Source organism: Neolamprologus multifasciatus, chromosome 3, assembly GCF_963576455.1.
Source record: "Neolamprologus multifasciatus chromosome 3, fNeoMul1.2, whole genome shotgun sequence".
Lineage (NCBI taxonomy): Eukaryota > Metazoa > Chordata > Actinopteri > Cichliformes > Cichlidae > Neolamprologus > Neolamprologus multifasciatus.
In genome coordinates, this window is record NC_140441.1 from 6,753,168 (window position 1) to 6,771,071 (window position 17,904).

A 17,904-nucleotide genomic window follows, 5' to 3' on the forward strand; every position below is an offset into this window, starting at 1 on the left:
ACAAAAAGCACAAAGAACTAAACATGCTGGGTCAGGGGACCCAGGACCCTGACATTCGCTTTTGCCAATTTAACAACTTTCAGTTTGCAATCAACTATCTCTGCAGCATTAAACTCTACAGCCTTAGCCAAGCTGGCAACCATAGCTGCACTTTGTCTGTTTTGTTCCTTGATATCTTCCAGTTGTACTTCAAATTTCTTCTCAAGTCCCAGAATTGCTTCAAAATAGTTTTATTGGAGATATCATCTTCCTTCTCTGAAGATTTTGTTCTTTTCTCCTCTGGTGGTTGTTTTGATGGAGTTGGCGGCGCCGAGTCTGCTCCCCGTTCTCGCTTGTTTAGGCCCACGTTGGCAGTAGTGATGTGCGGATCGATCCTGAAATATCGATTCCTCTGATACCAATCATTTATGTTCTAGAATCGATTCTCACATTAAAATATCGATATTTTAGTAAATTAGGGTAAATTTGTTGTTTATCATTAACAGGAACACAGTGGAAAGAAACTATAACATTCGGATTGTCTATGTAGCCAACTACAGGATAGGGTAGGAGAAGTTATAGTAAGATGGAGAGAATGGGCCAATAGCTAGATTCGTAGGAGGGATAAAGTGAGTTGCGTGGAGAAGAATGACTGGAGCCACAGGTAAAGTTGCTATGAATTGTATTAAACTATTTAGCAACAATTTAACAGCATTTCATGAACAGAAATGAAAACATAAAATAAAATACAGTGACAGCAATAATAATAACAATCAGAATCCTATCTGAGCTCAGATATGTCAGTCTTGCCGGCTTAATAGTCAGTGTTCAGTCAAGTCAAATCCAATAGGTCAAAAGTCTGTGATTGGTGCGATTTCGTCCTACCGCACTGTTGCAATTGTTCGTGAGAGAAGAGCAACCTGCCCTTCTGGGCCAACTCGGAATGGCTGTGGTTCGGTTCAAAGGGAAAGGCTCGCCATCTTCCTCGTCAGGAAGAAATCCAGGTCTCACGATCCCATAAAAAAAAACCTAGCCTGTAAACAACAGGACTATTACTAATTCAGTTCACACTCTAATGATATACATGGCCATATGTGTAAATAATGCAAGTGCTATAACAAAACAAGCACAAAACATTAATTCTAATTTCTAACTATAGTCCATACAGTGCATCTTAATCATGAATGCAATCTTTAAATCACAATCAGCTTATTCATCAAGGTACACATTTCTATCAGCAATCAGAAATAAACCATAAACTATGGTAGATTATTTTTTTTTACAGTATTGCCCTTTAACTGAATTACAGAAGCATTGCTTTACACTGCATAGCAATGAAGCAATATATTATTTACACTCAATGTACAGAATAAAATTACCAAAAGAATATACAAAACCCACAGGCTGTACTTTTACAGTATGTGGTAACGTATCAGCACAGTAAGAATAAACACGGACATCTATCCAGTGCCGCTCGAGCATCAAATGTAACAAAAATAAAGTAGATTCATGACCTTTAAAATCAAAATTAACTTATTCCATCATCTTATTTTAGTGCATTTAATATTCAACAAGTAATACTAGAATATCATCAGCACACAAGCTGAGTGCTCAGAATGGCTGAACTCCGTGGGAAACCCCGTGTGTTCTCCCACAGTGAAAACGTGGTCAGCTACAGCTACAGCTATAAGCACCAGGCTAGTTAGCTTTTCAATTAGCCTGATTCGCCCAGTCCCAGTTAAACTCACCAGCACACTTCTAATGTTCAACTCTCAGAGAGGATCTTGTCCACTTCATCCGCTCCCGTGCAGATCTACAACATTGAAATTGGGCCATTATATTCCCCGTTAACTTCTTGTTAGCTTTTTAGCTTCAAGGTTAGCTTAACAGCTTCTGACTCACCGCGATGGTTTCAAGGTCCAAAATGTTCACAACAAATCAGGTCCGTTTCTCCAAGGTCCATGCAGATCTCCGGTATGGATATTTGCTCAATTTATCGAGTTAATAGTTATTTTTCAGCAAAAAGCTTGGCGGTGAAAATCAGCGATGGTCTCATGCACCTCCGTTTCTCTCTGTGTCTGAGCATGTGACGGTACAGAGCAGGGGAAGGCGGGGCTTGTTCCTTCCTAACCAGTAGGGGTGTTAAATATACTCTTTGGGTTTTATTCTTATATTTATAGTATTTATCTTTTATTATTGATTTACTTTTGATCAACTCAGTGAGTAACAGAGTAATGATGAATCACAATTAACAATAACAATGTTGTAGTGCGTTACTGAGTTGTGTAAACTCACTGGGTTACATCTACATTCAAAGGAACTATTTCCTCTTCCACCTTTCATAGTAATTTGCGAAATAGGCTGTCTCGCAGCCCCTTGGCGTGCGCACTCGCAACAATGGCTGAGCGTAATTGGAGTCATGTGCGAACCCATTTTACCTCCACAAAAACTGAGACGTGGTTTGCGATACATGTGGCAAAAATGTGAGGTGTTGTGGCCACACTAGGGAGACATTCAAAAAGGCTGTTGGTGGGATAAATACATTTTATAGTGTTTATTTATCGGATGAAATACGTTAAATGTCCGGAAACAGCGGGGGTGTCCAAATTCAGAAGCTGCTTCCACCTGAGGACCCGGCCTTCGTGGTCGAGAAAGCCGGGTAGTAGGTCACGAGCTCCCTCGGTGGAGTGAAACTCTGCCGTCTGCTCCTTGCTATCTAAAATATAACCGGGCGCTGGCGTAAACTCTCGACCGTCTCACACTTCTGTTTAATCAGTTTTCTGTTTGACGTTTATTCAGCTGTGTGAAAACCCCGGAGGAACCCTCCCGAGGGATTAATAAAGTTAAATTAAATTTAATCTAATCTAATAACTTTAATCTCAGCCAAACTGATTTACTCACGAACAAATAAAACACTGAAAAAGCCAAACAATAACATTTTTAAGTTATCTAAGTGACTTATATATCATGTTTAACCCGAGTAGCGAAAGACCTCGGGGATTTGAAGACGATGTGTCGGTCGGCTCAGATATTTGAAGTTTACACAGCTACATTCTCACCTGAAAATATGTTAAAAGTTTTTTTGCGACTCAGAAAGAGAAATAAGAGTACTATTAAAACTAAGCAGCTGCCGTCATTGTTGGAAACAAGTACTCTGATGTCCTGTAATCATTATGACGCTATAATTTGAGATACAATAAATAAAATAAGTTTTTGTACAAAGTATCGGTATCGGATCAGTATCGTCGATACCACCCTGAATATTACTTGGTATTGGATCGGAAAGGAAATCAGTGGTATCGCACATCACTAGTTGGCAGCTTCAGTGCTAGCATAGCCATGGTCACTGACTTTAGCATGCAAAGACGTCTTAACGTTGGGGTTTGTCGGCACAAATTGCAGCTTTGCATTCTTAATAACCTTTTGGGCATCCATAGTTATAGTTTGAGTGGAAAGAGAATAAAGTTGCTTAGCAAATTTTGCGGTCTTTCGGAGCTCCTGAAAAAACACGACTGTTCAAGCCGCCATCTTGGTCCCTCCCCCACGAACTGGTAGTCAGAAAGTGAGCGGCTGTGGATCGCCCCCTTTCTTCAAGAGCGTCTGGCTGCACCCACCGGGGAGCGCCATATTGCGACCTCAACACTAACTGGAAACACGTAACTTCAGTTAAATCGACTTTGACAGCTAAAACGAAATTGTGTTTTTTTTTACTATTCATGCTGCTGATAAATAAATTTGGTTCTAAGTGTTTTTTAAAACAATCTGGGTTTATTAAAAAAAATCCATCCCTTCAGCTTGTTCGTGGCAAAAGTGTCCATGTGTTATGTTTTTGTTTCTTTGCTACTTTTTCTGCATAAAGTTTTTTTCATAAATATAAACTAGTCATTACTTTTTACATTTTTAATCCTTCAAATGTAAAAAGTGGTAGTGGATGTGGGTTGGAGATGTAATGAGCTTGAACCCGCAGGCGACCATCTTCACTGACCACAAGCCAATAAGAGGCTCTAAAAATTATTATAAAAAAGTGATTTAATATGAAGGCAATAGCAGAGTGTTACAGGCATCGCCCTAAACAATGTAGCCTCATGGGCAGTGTAGTCCATGCTGCAGGGAGAATGGACTGCCATACCCGTTATGTGTCTGTGAGCGAGGGAGGGAGAGAAAGGAAAAGTACGAGCTGTCACTGAGCAAAAACGGGAGCTGGAAGCATGTAAATATAATAATAACCACTGCAGCCAAAAAGAGTGCCTGACGAGCCCAGCTGTAAGTAAGCTATTAAGACTCGACTGTACACTGTGTTCGTGTTTTCCTCCGAAACAATAAGTTCAGTTGGAGCAGCCTTTCAACGCCTCTCTCTGTCTCTCGCTAGCAAACTTGACCCAGACAACAAAGTAAAGCTAGTTTTCAGCTACGAGCCCAACACAGAACCTGACGTATTAGCCAGAGGTCCCTTTACTACGGTTTGGAGCCGCTGACCTGTTTTATATACACGTGGAATAGTTTTCTATACGAGATCGCTGCAAAAAGTGCAGCCTTACCTAATGTCCACCCTACTGTTACTCATTTATATTAAGATTTTAACATCTAGTTGGTATTGGTATGGCGAGTAGCCTTCAGTAATAGTAATAAATCACACAGCAATAGTACATTCATGTAGTTGCAAAGTATTCAGAATACATTACTTCTATAATCTTTGGTGGAATACATTTTAAAATTAACCTTCCCAACACTGTCAACAGGTTAGCACCTCATATCACAGTGCACCAAAAGCAGTCTCATGAGCGCTGGGAAGTACAAGCCCAGATCCCAAAACAGACAATACAGAAGATGACAAGGTTAAGAAAATTATACTTTTAGTTATCTTGATTGGCAAAAGAAAAGTAAATACAAAATCTGCTTCTCACATATAGGGCATTTCCAAGATTTCTTTTTCAAAACTTCTTCAATTTCTTTCATTACAGTTGTCCTGTGCCAGATGTTCTGTTGACCCACAGTGAGAGGCATCATTTTAGAAACACCAGGAAGACTGAAACTCATCGCCGGGATCAAGCAGGGCTCGTGATCTTCACCAGCAGCTCCCTCACAAGAAGGATAAACCCAGCATTTCATGAACACTGATGGAGACCTTTGCTTTGTGTAATGTTAGAAGTACTCAGATAATCCTCAGAGGGACTTTTACATAATATAATAGCTTTAAGTCCTGTAGAAAGTTAAATATATGTTTCCTTCTGGTTACTCTGGTATTTATGACTCTGAATTACTTACTAAATAACACACTATTGTCAAAAAACAGTGAAAGAAAAAAATTCCAGATCACAAGTTTTTAGTTCAAATACAAGTAACAAACTTTGACTTTAATCAGATTTTATTTAATTGTGTCAGAGAAAACATCATGTGCTCTTCATGTAGCTGAGTATATTCAGTGTTTAAAACAGAAGTTGTGCAGGTCTGAGATCAGCAGTTTTCTGAAACACCAAACTGAGGTTCTGTTAATGCTGATGTATAGTGACACAGTTACAGGGGTGATTAATGCTTTTGACCTTTTGTCTTTAAATTTATCAGTAAAACAGCTGCAGATTTTACTGACAGCACATGTGGTACTTTAACCTTTGTACTGTTTCCATCAGTTAATTTTGGAGTTACTACAAAGATTGAAGATATAGGATGATCTGTCTGCTGTCACTGGGTGGTGCTGAGGTCTGAATCTGTGGACGGCTCCTGTAATCACAAACAGAACAGAATCATCAAAAACTGAAATATAAAGTTTATCTCTCAAATCTGAAATAGAGCCGATTCCTTCTATGTCCTCATACACTTGGGATCTCAAGTTGTTCAGTCCTGCAGTTCTGCCGACAGCTGACATATAAGCTGTTTATTTTTTATTTGTTTTAAATGCCTTCTATACTAACACATTTTCTAATATCATGTTTACCTTTGAGTTGTTGATGCTTTATAAATGGACATCTGCAAAGATGAGATGATGGAGCAGGTTTCGGTCGAGGTTCAGTCTGCTGCTGCATCCTGGTCACAACATACAGAGGTGTTATCAGCAGTGGTACTGAACAAGAAATATTAATGCTTCAAATTATTTGTCCTATTATTTGTCCTAAAGCATAGGTGTCAAACTCTGGCCCGCGGGCCAAATTTGGCCCGAAGCCTAATTACATTTGGCCCGCGAAGCCATACAAAATTTATATTAGAGCTGGCCTGCCAGTATTATACAGTGCATGTACTGCTAATACTACAATTCCCAGAATGCTCTGTTGGTGTTTTGCCACGTCAGTCATGACAGGACCCATTAGCACCCTCTCCTCTGTTGACCATAGTCATAGCAACCATGCAAATACTGCCATGCTACCTATCCCAAAATGGCAAAAAGAAAGGCAGAAAACAGGAGCTTTCTGGACAGGTGGGAGAATATAATGAAAATTTGATAAATGATAAAATGATAAAAATTTAATTCAGAAGGCTGCAAATGCATTTTTTATTTAAGAAATGAATTCCACTGATGTGTTATTTAATTGGAATTTTGATTTTGCATGTGTGTAATATTAAGTTATATATACGTTTATATAAGTTATATATATTGTTTAGTATTAAGCTTGTTCCATATTCAGTTTTTCAGCAAAACTTGTTTGAGTCCATAAGAAAAGATTCCTTGTTATATTTGGAGGAAGTTTTTTTTTCCAATGAATATTAATGTTAGCCCGCGACTTTGATCCAGTTTTGAATTTTGGCCCACTGTATATTTGAGTTTGACACCCCTGTCCTAAAGGATGCTAGCTGTACAGAGTACTGCACATGTGACTTTGTGAACGTAACTCAATAAAACTAATTCGGACAGTTTTTTAATCTGAATATTAAACGATATTAAATATAACAAACTCAGTAAAAAAAAATGCTAAGAAAATAATCAGAGGAAAAATGTAACATTTTAACTTAAGCTGACAAGCGGAAGTAGTTGGTTTCAGTACATAAGTATCGGGCTTTGCTATTTAATCCGTAGCTATTGACTAATGAGGGTTTACTGAAGTGCCAGGTTTTTAAAAGTTGGTGTTAATGTCCTTCCACACGTGGAAAGCAACAGAAAACATGCTGCTTTTTGCACAGGAGCAGAAGTTCTTACAGTATAATACTCATAATAAAAGTACAGTAACCGTGGTTAGTCACTAAGCTCTCTTGACTTCTTTAATCAGGGTAAATTCATTCTAAATTTATTAAAGTTAGCTAAACAAACTTTACAAAACAAGTTTCCCCTACAGCCAAGTGCTCAGCTTAGATAGCTGGGTAGCTAGAGGACCTAAATTACGGATTAGCTTGTGAATGTGAAAAAAGTAACACCCCTGCTTGTGTCAAAATTTGATTGATGACCCTAGCCTTGACCATTTGACCCTACCGGAAGTACTCCGGTAGGGTCAAATCGATTCCATATGTGTGACTAATCGCATCCGGTTGGAAACGCAGAAACGCGAGGCAGCTGCTGAGTTTGGGCAGGCTGGGCTAATTATAGTTTATCATTTTAATGAATTATAGTTGATACAGAGGAGTCCGCGGGAAACAGCTTCATCACATCATCACTGGAGACGTTCTTACCATGGGAACATCGGACGTACAGCTCACCTGTGAGAAGCTGTGGTGGATTTTTTGTCGAGCTTGTCCAAGAAGTTTGTGCTTTGGTTTTGTGAAGTGCCCTAGAGGCTGCAGCTGGAGTTCAACTTAACCCTGAAAAAAGGCCGGGCTCCTCCACCAGCCAGAGAGGCTAGCGCTCAGGCCAAGCTCGGCTTCACCACCAGCAGGAGAGGCTAGCTGTCAGAAAACGTCAGCCACGAGCACCAGCCAGTGAGGATAATCGCCTAACCCTACCAAGCTCAACCACCAAACAAAGCTCAGAGGCAGGCTGGGCCATGCACCACCAACAGCCAGTGAGGCAAACTACCAGGACAGGCCACAAGGGTGCTTCTCAACTAATAGGCCTTAACACCGAAAAGATGCCACCTAAGAGGAGCAACGTCAACAAGGAGGAACAGGAGGACATAAAGAAATCCCTCATTGAAGCTTCTGGGATGAGAGGTGAAATGTCTTCAAGCAACTTAAAGAAGTCCAGACGCTTTTCTTTCCACCACCAGATATTGCTCTTTAACACTTGACTGTCTAAGGAGGGATTTTAATGTCTCTTTGATGGAAATGTACTGGCAAAAGCATTCCTTTCCAGCAGCATCACTTCCCAGATAAATCTGGGTGGGTTCAACATAGTCAGAATACTGCTTGTAAAATGTTCTCCTTGTTTTGTCAGATCTGAGTATTCCTTTGTTGTATATTGTGAAGACATCCTCTTTAGAAAGATTTTGAATAATCATTTCTATCTCAGTTTGTGGTATGTCTAGCTCAGAAAGCTTGCCCTTCAACTTGTCAAAAACATCTGACATAGAAGTGCTATGGACATGCTGAAATCCATCAAGAATACACTGTATTGTGCTCGCTGGCAACAGCATCTTGGCTTGCATTTTCAGGTAGAAAAGAGCCAAATTATGTGAAAATGTCTCTTGTTGATTATCACACTCCTCTAGATGATCACATGGAGTTGGAGTCAGGTTCTCCTCAGAAGGCTGAGTACAGTCTATATTTTCAGGGAGAGTTGACACCTGAGTTGTTATCACCGGCTTATGTTTCCTGGATAAATGTGTGGCAAAAGATGAGCGCACTCTGAAATGTTTGTGGCAGTCATCATAAGGACAGACAACTTTCTTGCCATCTTTAATATGAAATCTCAAGTGAGTGCATAATGCTGAAAAATTCTCTGCCACATAGAAACATGCCTCAACTCCACAAGCAAGATTTCCTTTAAAATGGGTGTGTTTAGTCTGAGCCCTGCGATAGCGGTGGTTCCTGTGCATATGGGATCTGAATGCAGAAAATGTTCGATAGGAAGAAGGACATTGCTCTATTCCACATGTGAATCGATAATTAGCTGTGTGCTGATGTTTCTTCGTATGATAACAAAATTGTCTTAATTCTGAACTACAAACACCACAAAATTTACACCTGTACATGGCTGCATGTGTCTGAATTTGACTTAACTTTTAATTTGCAAAGAGCATGGCAACAACACAACAGTGACTGAAAAACATCTCAATCTATTATCTGTTTGTTCTATTATTAAAGAAGGGATCTACATTGCTTGGGTTGTATCAAAAAATGGGAAAAAGTTAAAAGAAAAACTATCTATAGATCAATGTTATTAACTTAAACCATGCAGACCCTGAAACACTGGAGGAAAAATTTTGGAGGGTCTGTCAAGCTGACGTTAAACCCCTTAACAATGGCACTGCAACTAACTGCGACTAATTTACAGACCACTACACTGTCTTGCTTTTTAAATGGAACCTATGAAACAATAAACCACAGTTGAGATTAGAGCAGGCTAACCTGCATCAGAAACTTCAAAACTGGGTTAGATTGTTTTAGCAGTCTTTAAATTTCCAAAAAAATGTTGTCTACCTTTATTCTCACTAAATATGTCTTTTTACCTGCTGTTTGGTCTTGTCTCTCAAAGAACTGAGGCTACATCACACTGTTAGCGCGGCCAGCAAGGGCAGGAGGACAGCAATGCACCACACTGGGCGGGAAAAGACAGAGAGACAATTGTTAATTTAATGTTGCATTTATTTAACCCTTGAAAAATATATTTACATAAGTAAATAAAAGAAAAAAAACACACAACCCATCTTTTCCAGAATAATTCAACTAATTGCTCTTTTGACCAACCTAACACAGACGTTACATGGTTTTCCTATGAAAAAGACCCTGGAAGACGTTGTATTAAAGGAAAAAAAAACATGCTCCCCTTCCCACTTAAAAAAATAATAAATATTAAACTTAGGTTGGAGTTCCTCGCGCCACCAACCTAATGTGATATTAACTTTTTAATGTTGTGTACTGCAGCTCACACAAAATTAAATAAAGCAGGCTAACCTACATGAGCAAGCTCAAAACTGGATAAGATTGTTTTAGCAGTCTCTAAATTTCCAAAAAAAAAGTTCTCATTAAATGTGTATTTTTACCTGCTGCTTTGTCTTGTCTTTCAAAGAGCTGAAGCTAAATGTCCCACTGTTAGCGTGGCCAGCTTCTCAATAGTCATAGAACAGAAGCGCAGGAGGACAATGCACCACACTCGGCGGGAAAAAGACAAAGACTGTCGTTGCGCCTGTGTTCCTCGCCCCTCCCCGTGGAAAATATATATCTAAATATATATTTAAATAAGAAAAGAAAAAAACACACACAATCTATTTTTTCCAGAATAATTCAGCTAATGTGCTATTTCGACCAAGCTAACACCGATTTTAAGCCCCCCCTCCCCCCCCACACACAAAAAAAATATATATGCTCTTAATTAATAAACGAGTATGTTAGGTAGGAGAGTCCTTTGCATTACCTTATGACGTCCCGTTTGCAGTTTCCACACAGAGGTCCAACAATAACGAGGTGCAAAATCTTTTGTCCTCTGGAGCATATCCTAACGAAGAGTTAACAAAGTTGGCCTGTCTTTCCTCTCCTGTCAATCACTGGATCACAGGTCATGTCAGTCAGGATATGGAGTGGTGGTGGTTGGTAGAGGTAGGTGGGTGGGCGGGGCCAGCATGCATTCAGTGTGTGTTTCACTAAGTTGGGTTGACTAGTTCCAGAAGAGTTCTGTACATGTTGCACGTTCAGTAAATGAGCAATTCAGTTACTGCTCGACTGAGAAGCCTCACCCAAATTATTACAATATTCTCCACTGACTGAAGTTCGCCTTTTTGCGTCTTTTTTAAATAACTTTATTCACTACTTGTCACAAGTACAAAATTACACAAAAACAGACAGCAGCAACAACCTAAGTGAAATCCAACAACAGAATAGTGGCAAGTAAAAAAATTAACAAAAGGAAGTGTGAATCTTGTTCAGGGTTAATCAGAGATAAGTGATGGAGATGCAGCAATGTGAATTCTGCTTTTTTTTTTATTTGTAGTTAACCTTATAGTCTTTACATATGAATGGAAGTCAATTAAGAAAACACAGAATTTTGGGAGAGATTTGGAGAACCTTGCTTTATAAAATTTCCCTACAAGGAGGCCTTTCTGCATTCTTTTCCCTCTCCCCAGGAGCAGCTGTCACTTGAATTGATCTCTATGGCAACACAGTGGCAAGCACACATTTGCAGCAGCTGTGCATGTGCATACAACTAGAGATGGCACGATACCACTTTTTTATGTCCGATACCGATACCGATATCATAAATTTGGATATCTGCCGATACCGATATGAATCCGATATAGTGTGTTTTTTAATCAACAAAACGTTTTTTTAATATCTTGCTGCATTTTGTATAAGTTTATACTCAAGTTTAAATAAATAACAACACTAAAGCTATTCTGTTATACCTGTATGTAAAAAAATATACTGCGTCCAAAATATGTCATAGTTTAGCAACACTGATCAATCTAATAAAGTTAAACCTGCTCCATCCTCCCTATTCTGGTATTTTAAAGAGTACTTAGAAGAAATTTTAAGCAACCTAACTAATAGGGTTGCAAACTCCCAGCAAAAAAAAAAAAAAAATAGGGAACCACCCTCTTCCTCATGATGCTTAATCGATGTAATCAAATTTAATTTGATGCAGGTGGAAAATGCACAAAAATAAATATTTTTTCAAGAATAATTAAATAGATTCAACATCTTTCTTCAACAGAATTGCAGACTGCACAGATGGTATCTTCCCAAAGGAAAAAGTACTATAGCTTACTAGGGTATATTAGACTTAACAGTTACTATATACAGTAATGGACTTCTATATATTTTACACAAGATTAAAACTTTGTGTGTAAGAGTCAGATAATTATTTATTAAAAACTAGACATTTTAAATGAGAATAAGAAAGAAAAGTATGTCTTTGTGCCCCCTTTTCCCTGTTCATGCCCTATCGGCCCCCCTGGCTAAACTTTGCTAGATCCGCCCCTGCACAGTTACCAGCCGTCAGCTGCTTAGAAAAAGATCCTGGTGTAGAAAGTAATATTAAATAAATTCTAACAACAGCTTATCAAGCTTAAACGTGCTGCTGTTGTTCAGCCGCTGGTTTCCTCTTTCTGGTGAGAAGTGGGCCAAAAACTAAGAAGAGAGACGGACTCGCGACAGAAAAGCCGATCAGCTGATCATTAAGCAGATTCATGATTGAAGCAGCAGGAGAGAGAGAGAGAGAGAGAGGCAGTCGCTCCAGGTATGGTTGTTAAGCTTAACGTGGGAACGCTTTACAGACATTCAGAGATGAACTTACACTCTTGCTTTACTTCTCTCTGGGAAAACTTCCTCATAGATGAAATGCTGGTTTGCTAGCAAGGCTACAAATACACACAGCCGCTTTATCACGTGATGCACACTGCTGCTACGTGCTACGGTTATGAGCCGAGTTACGCCGCGTAGCAAGTTTTGTGAGGTGCTTTTTTGATGTTTAATGGATCGGATTACATTTTTTATTTCTCGCCGATATCCGATCCAGTAATTTGGGTCAGTATCGGACCGATACCGATACGTAATATCGGATCGGTCCATCTCTACATACAACTGCATGCAGCAGATTAGATGATCAGAATTCTTGAACCTTACACACAGGCAAGTCCCCTAAAAAGTCAAAACCATAATACTTTCACTGGTATCATACTGACAAATGGCATAGGTTGGAGGAAAATCTGGAAATGGTTGGCAGTGAAAGAGTTAAAATGCAATGCACTATTGCAACCAACCACTGAAAGAGTAAAAATACACAAACAGTATGATGAACCATTCAAATCACATAATACAGTAGCACTACTGCTAATGTGTTAACGGTATAACTACTACCGCAATTTTAAAAAATACAGTAAGTAAATGTAAATAACCTTAATATACCCATAATGCAAAGTAAATTACAGTAATTAATTGTAGAAATGTTTTCAGGTAAGTTACTGGGCATTTTGTGGTATTTTACTGTGAAAACTACAGCAAAGGTTAACAGTGTACTCCTTTTCAAACAAAAGAATGGAATTATATTTTGTAATGATTGTGAGTGCACATGTTTGAAATAAAAATGAATTGAACTGAACTGAACTGAAAAAAAGGAGGGGTGTTTCCCGGGGGGATAATTCTGATCAGAGAGGGAGGGGTTCCTGGGGCATGGAGAGTTCAGGGGGGGTGACGCAGCAGATTTCTGTTGAGTCAGTGCTGTATAGAGAGACAGAGCAGCAGTTAGTTTTTCCACAGACAAACTCATAGTTTGAATTCTGTTTAAAGAGGTCAAGGAATTTAAGCATGCAGTCATACATCCTTTACTTAAAAAACCGGGCTTAGACAGTTCAGTCATATCAAATTTGTTGAAGCCCCACGTCCCCACTCGTTCCCTTCAGTCAGCTGAGCAGTTGCTGCTTTCGGTGCCAAAGTCACGGCTGAAACTTAGAGGAGACCGAGCGTTCTCTGTTGCAGCACCGATGCTTTGGAATAACCTTCCTCTCCATATTAGACAGTGCCAGTTTTTAAGTCTTTATTAAAAACCTATTTTTATTCTCTGGCTTTTAACTCTGTGGGTAACTGATATTTTTTTCTTTTTATTTTATTGCTATGTTTATCGCTATGTCTGGTTTTTATTACTCTGTGCATATTAGTATTGTACAGCACTTTGGTCTACCATGTGTGTTTTTAAAGTGCTATATAAATAAATAATGATGATGATGATGATGACAAGAATCCAAATCTCTGTATCACAATGATTTCAATAAAGCCTTATTATTTTATGGGGGCAATATCACAAATTACTGTAGATCATTAATAGGGAACAGAAAAGGAGGATCACATCAGCAATGGGAGACAGAAGTCTTGACATGTGCTTATAACTTAAAACACACAAAAAAACCACAGTTACACCTGGTAAGATTTATGGTATAAAGCAGACTTTCACAGTCTGCATCTTTACAGGGTTTTTTTCTGCTTTTGTTCACTCCTGGTGTGATTAACAAACAACAACCACAAACACAGAGCCCACTAACTATTAGCCGCTTTTTCCCCTAAACAGTCAGTTGACCGAGAGAAATGCAATCCATTATTCTGAACGCTGAAGGAGATGTGCTCCATAGTCAAACTTATATTTCCTTCTTCTTATATTTATTATCATCACAGTACCATATAAAACCGTGCGCTCACTTCTTAATTACCTGGAAGCACCTTAAAGACAATCGGCCCCTCTCAACAGCTGGGACAAATCATCTGGCAAACAGATAAGCATAGGAGACCAAACACTGAGGAACAAATCCTCATTACATCCTATGATAACAGCATTTTCACTATTTCAGCCAATTCCTTTTGCACAATTTGTCTCTTGTGCTCTGGCAACCTGTAGGGCCATGAACGCACTTTCACACTAGGCTGCGTTTCAAATTGGTGCTGCATGAGAGTCATGCAGACACGCAGGGGGGAGAACACATCTGCAAACTACTGTTGCAATGCATGACCTTTTTGTCCTTGAAGATCATTTCTTCAAGGAAATGATCTGATTTCTTCTTCGTTTTTAATGAGCTGCATGAACCGTGCTGAGAGCAGCCAAGTCTCCTCCTATGATAAACCTCCACATGTACCACTGAAAACAGTTAAATTAGTTTGAATCTGAAATCATGGCTCAAACTACTTGTTGTGAGACCATTTATTTATTTTTCACACCAAACTGTTTAATAAGACAAACTTTACACAGAGTTCATCAAATATAACTAACGCTTTAACATTATCAGGATTTCATAATACAGACTTAACATCAACAGGAAGTTGAAGAAGGAACAGCCACAGAACATGTGGATCAAAATTAATTCATTAAAAACAACATGTGGACTTCAAGAATACAGTAAATATACTAAAGTGAAAGGAGGAGCCAAAAATAGAGGTTTAATAGGATTTGAATTAACTAAAAGTAGTCACCTGTGATCTTTAAAATGGTCCTGATGTGTGTTGCTGTTTTTAACTTTTATCAGTTCTTTGCTGCCACTGTGAATAAGAAGGTGGGTTTTTTTCCCCGCTAATTAAACAAAGGTTACACTGACTCACTGCTCCATCTTCTGGTACAAACTGGTATTACATGGAAGTACAGCCCAAAACCAGTTTAGCTTGAGTTTCTTTTCCCTGGACATAAAGTCACAGCAGGTGTTGTTTCAAAGCTGGTGGACAGATTTAGTTCATTTTGGAAGTTTTAAGAGCAACTGCTGTGAAAATATTTGTAGTTTTGGGAGAAAAGGTTCAAGAGAAGATTTTACCACAGCAAAAGTTTAAATATGAATCAAGGATTGAAATTTAACTGAGGTGAAACATGCAATGAATACATTAAAAAAAATACATAAAAAAAGAAGATAATTTTGGAAAAAATAAGAACATTCAAATAAAAGAAATTGACATACATATCCATATCTGCAATTTTGATACAATATCAGTTTGGTAAACAAGACATACCTATAACTTTAATAATACAGTAACAAGTACAACTACAAAACACTACTGTGTCCTAAGGGAACAAAGATTAAAATGTAACAGGGATAACATTTTAGAGAATTAAAATCCCTCAAAGGAAAAAAACATAAACTTGATATACATATCTATACATGCAACTAGGGCTGGGCTATATCATACCGTTCACGGTAATACCGGTGTAATTTTGGGCAACGATAGAAAAATGACATTGCGATAGAATATGGGTAAAACGCTCATGCGCAGTGCCTTTGTTTACATACGCACATGGCGGCAACGCAGAATGAGAAGAGCGAAAGTGGATCGTTAACTGAAACGGATGAACCAGAATTGGTTTGTAAAAATGCTGCAACTTCAGTGGTGTGGAACTGGTTTAGCTTTCGTCCCTCAGATACACAACAAAACACTATTTTTGGTAGAGCATGCTAGCGGGCCGTCGTTATTACCGTGTTTTTTGGAAAATACGGCACACTTAAAATCAATCCTTTGATTTTTCTGAAAATGGATAGTGCCCCTTATAATCCCGTGTGCCTTATGTATGAATTCTGGTTGTGTTTACTGACCTCGAAACGATTTTATGTGGTACACGGCGCTCGAAAATCTGTCAAATGTTTAGTACGACTCTACATGGTTATGCTGAGGCCAGTTTCCAGTTTTGGTTAAACTGTCAGCAAGGAATTTGCATTTGCACTGTTCATTTTTAATATAACTTTAATGCACATAAAAAACAGTTCCTTGTTTAAGTGCAAATACATTGGGTTTTTTTGCACTAATAAAGTTGAGGAGTTGTAAAGTATTTTGTCTAGTGTCAATTATATAGTCAGTTATATCGTTATTGCAAATTTTCAAATGTATATCATGATAAATAATTTTGGTCATATCGCCCTGCTCTACATGCAGCTTCCTAAATGTAACATTCAGGATTATTCACTGCAGCTCCAGAAATCAGAGCTACCTCATCAGATCCAAGTGTGACATCAGCTGACACTCTTTACAGGAGATTCCATCTGAACTCTGTGGAGCCTGATCTCAAGGTTTTTAAGTCTGACCCTGAAACCAGAAGAGGATCTTTCTCTCTCTTCAGATTCATTGTGATCCAGTCCTGCATGATCAGGCTGATGTTTGCACAGAGCAGATAATGAAGTGAAGGTTTTTGCACATTGGTAACAGTGAAACAGTTTATTTACAGTGTGGGATCGTTTGTGTTCGGAGTTTGAACTGAGATTCCTGAAGCTCTTGTCACACTGGTCACAGATGAAGTTCACTTCCATGTGTGTACGTTCATGTTTGTTATGATGACCTGATTGTGAGAAGCTTTTGTCACAGTGTCTGCACTTGTATGGTGTCTCTCCTGTGTGGATTCGCTTATGCTTGTTCTTTAAGCTCATGTCCAGTGGTGAAGAATGACCCACACTGGTCACAGATGTGCTTTATCACCCCACTGTGGAAGAGTTTTTGTATTTTTAATGTACTTGTGTGTGGAAGCCTCTCCCACATTCTTTGCAGTAGTTCATTTTGTCTCCAGTGTGTCTACATTGATGTGGTTTTAGGTCCCATAATTGATTGGAAGGTTTTCCACAAAGGTCACAGAGAAACTCTTTCCCACCACCACAGTGACGACAGGGTTGAGAACTGGATCCATCTGCGTTGCTCTGCTTCTAATCAAAGGCAGTGTAAGTCAGGAAATTCCTTCAACATTTTTATCCTGAACATCGCCTGAAATAAAGAGCATCTCTGCCAACGTCCAATTACATTTTACTGTTTACATTACAACACTCAGCTTACTGGGCAAAAATGACTCTTCATGTTTCCAAACAATTCATTCTGTATAACTCCATAAGTTTACTGATCAGACTTGTTCCAAACAGGTTAAAGGTTAAAATAACAAGATAAAAAAAAATTCATACCTCACAGTAACAGCAGTTGTAGAGTTACTTGGTGTGGATCTGTTGGTGGTTTTTCAGGTGATGTGGAGATTTAAACGTCTTCTTACACAGGTCACATTTATAAGGTCTCCCCACAGTGTGGCTAAACATGTGTTGTTTTATCTGTGCATCTGTTGTAAACAGTTTCCCACACTGATCACAGCGATAAACATCATTTCCAGTGTGAATCCGTAGGTGAATATTTCGGTAGTGTTTGTCGCTGAAACTTTTGCCACAAAAGTCACAGCTGTACGCCTTAATTCCAGAGTGGACAATTAGATGCCTCTGTTAGTTGCTATTTCGAGCAAAAGACTTTCCACACAACTCACAGCTGTAATTTTTAACTCCACTGTGGATGAGTTGGTGTATTTTTAAGTCTCCAGCCTTGGTAAAAGACTTTCCACATAAGTCACAGCTGTAAGGTTTAAATCCACTGTGGATGAATTGGTGTGTTTTTAAGCTTCCAGACTGGGTAAAAGACTTTCCACACAAC

At 38.8% G+C, this 17,904-nt stretch overlaps 1 protein-coding gene and 1 long non-coding RNA gene across 4 annotated transcripts in view; one reads left to right on the forward strand and one right to left on the reverse strand.

Moving 5' to 3' along the window:
• The first annotated feature begins 8,531 nt into the window (after positions 1-8,531).
• On the forward strand, positions 8,532-9,701 carry LOC146521309 (uncharacterized). Its single transcript, XR_014873421.1, has 2 exons — positions 8,532-8,829; positions 9,267-9,701. It is a non-coding gene; the product is annotated as an uncharacterized LOC146521309 (long non-coding RNA).
• Positions 9,278-17,904, reverse strand: part of LOC146521310 (uncharacterized) — a 126,546-nt gene continuing 117,919 nt past the window's right edge. For 2 of the 3 annotated variants that reach the window (XM_085155021.1, XM_085155022.1), the window contains exons 4-5: positions 12,568-17,144; positions 9,278-11,197 (exon numbers count right to left, since the gene is read on the reverse strand). The gene's annotated coding sequence lies outside the window, so the exon portion shown is untranslated. Of the gene's footprint in view, positions 17,145-17,904 lie in introns of all 3 variants that reach the window. The other variant, XM_085155019.1, reaches the window with a different exon arrangement.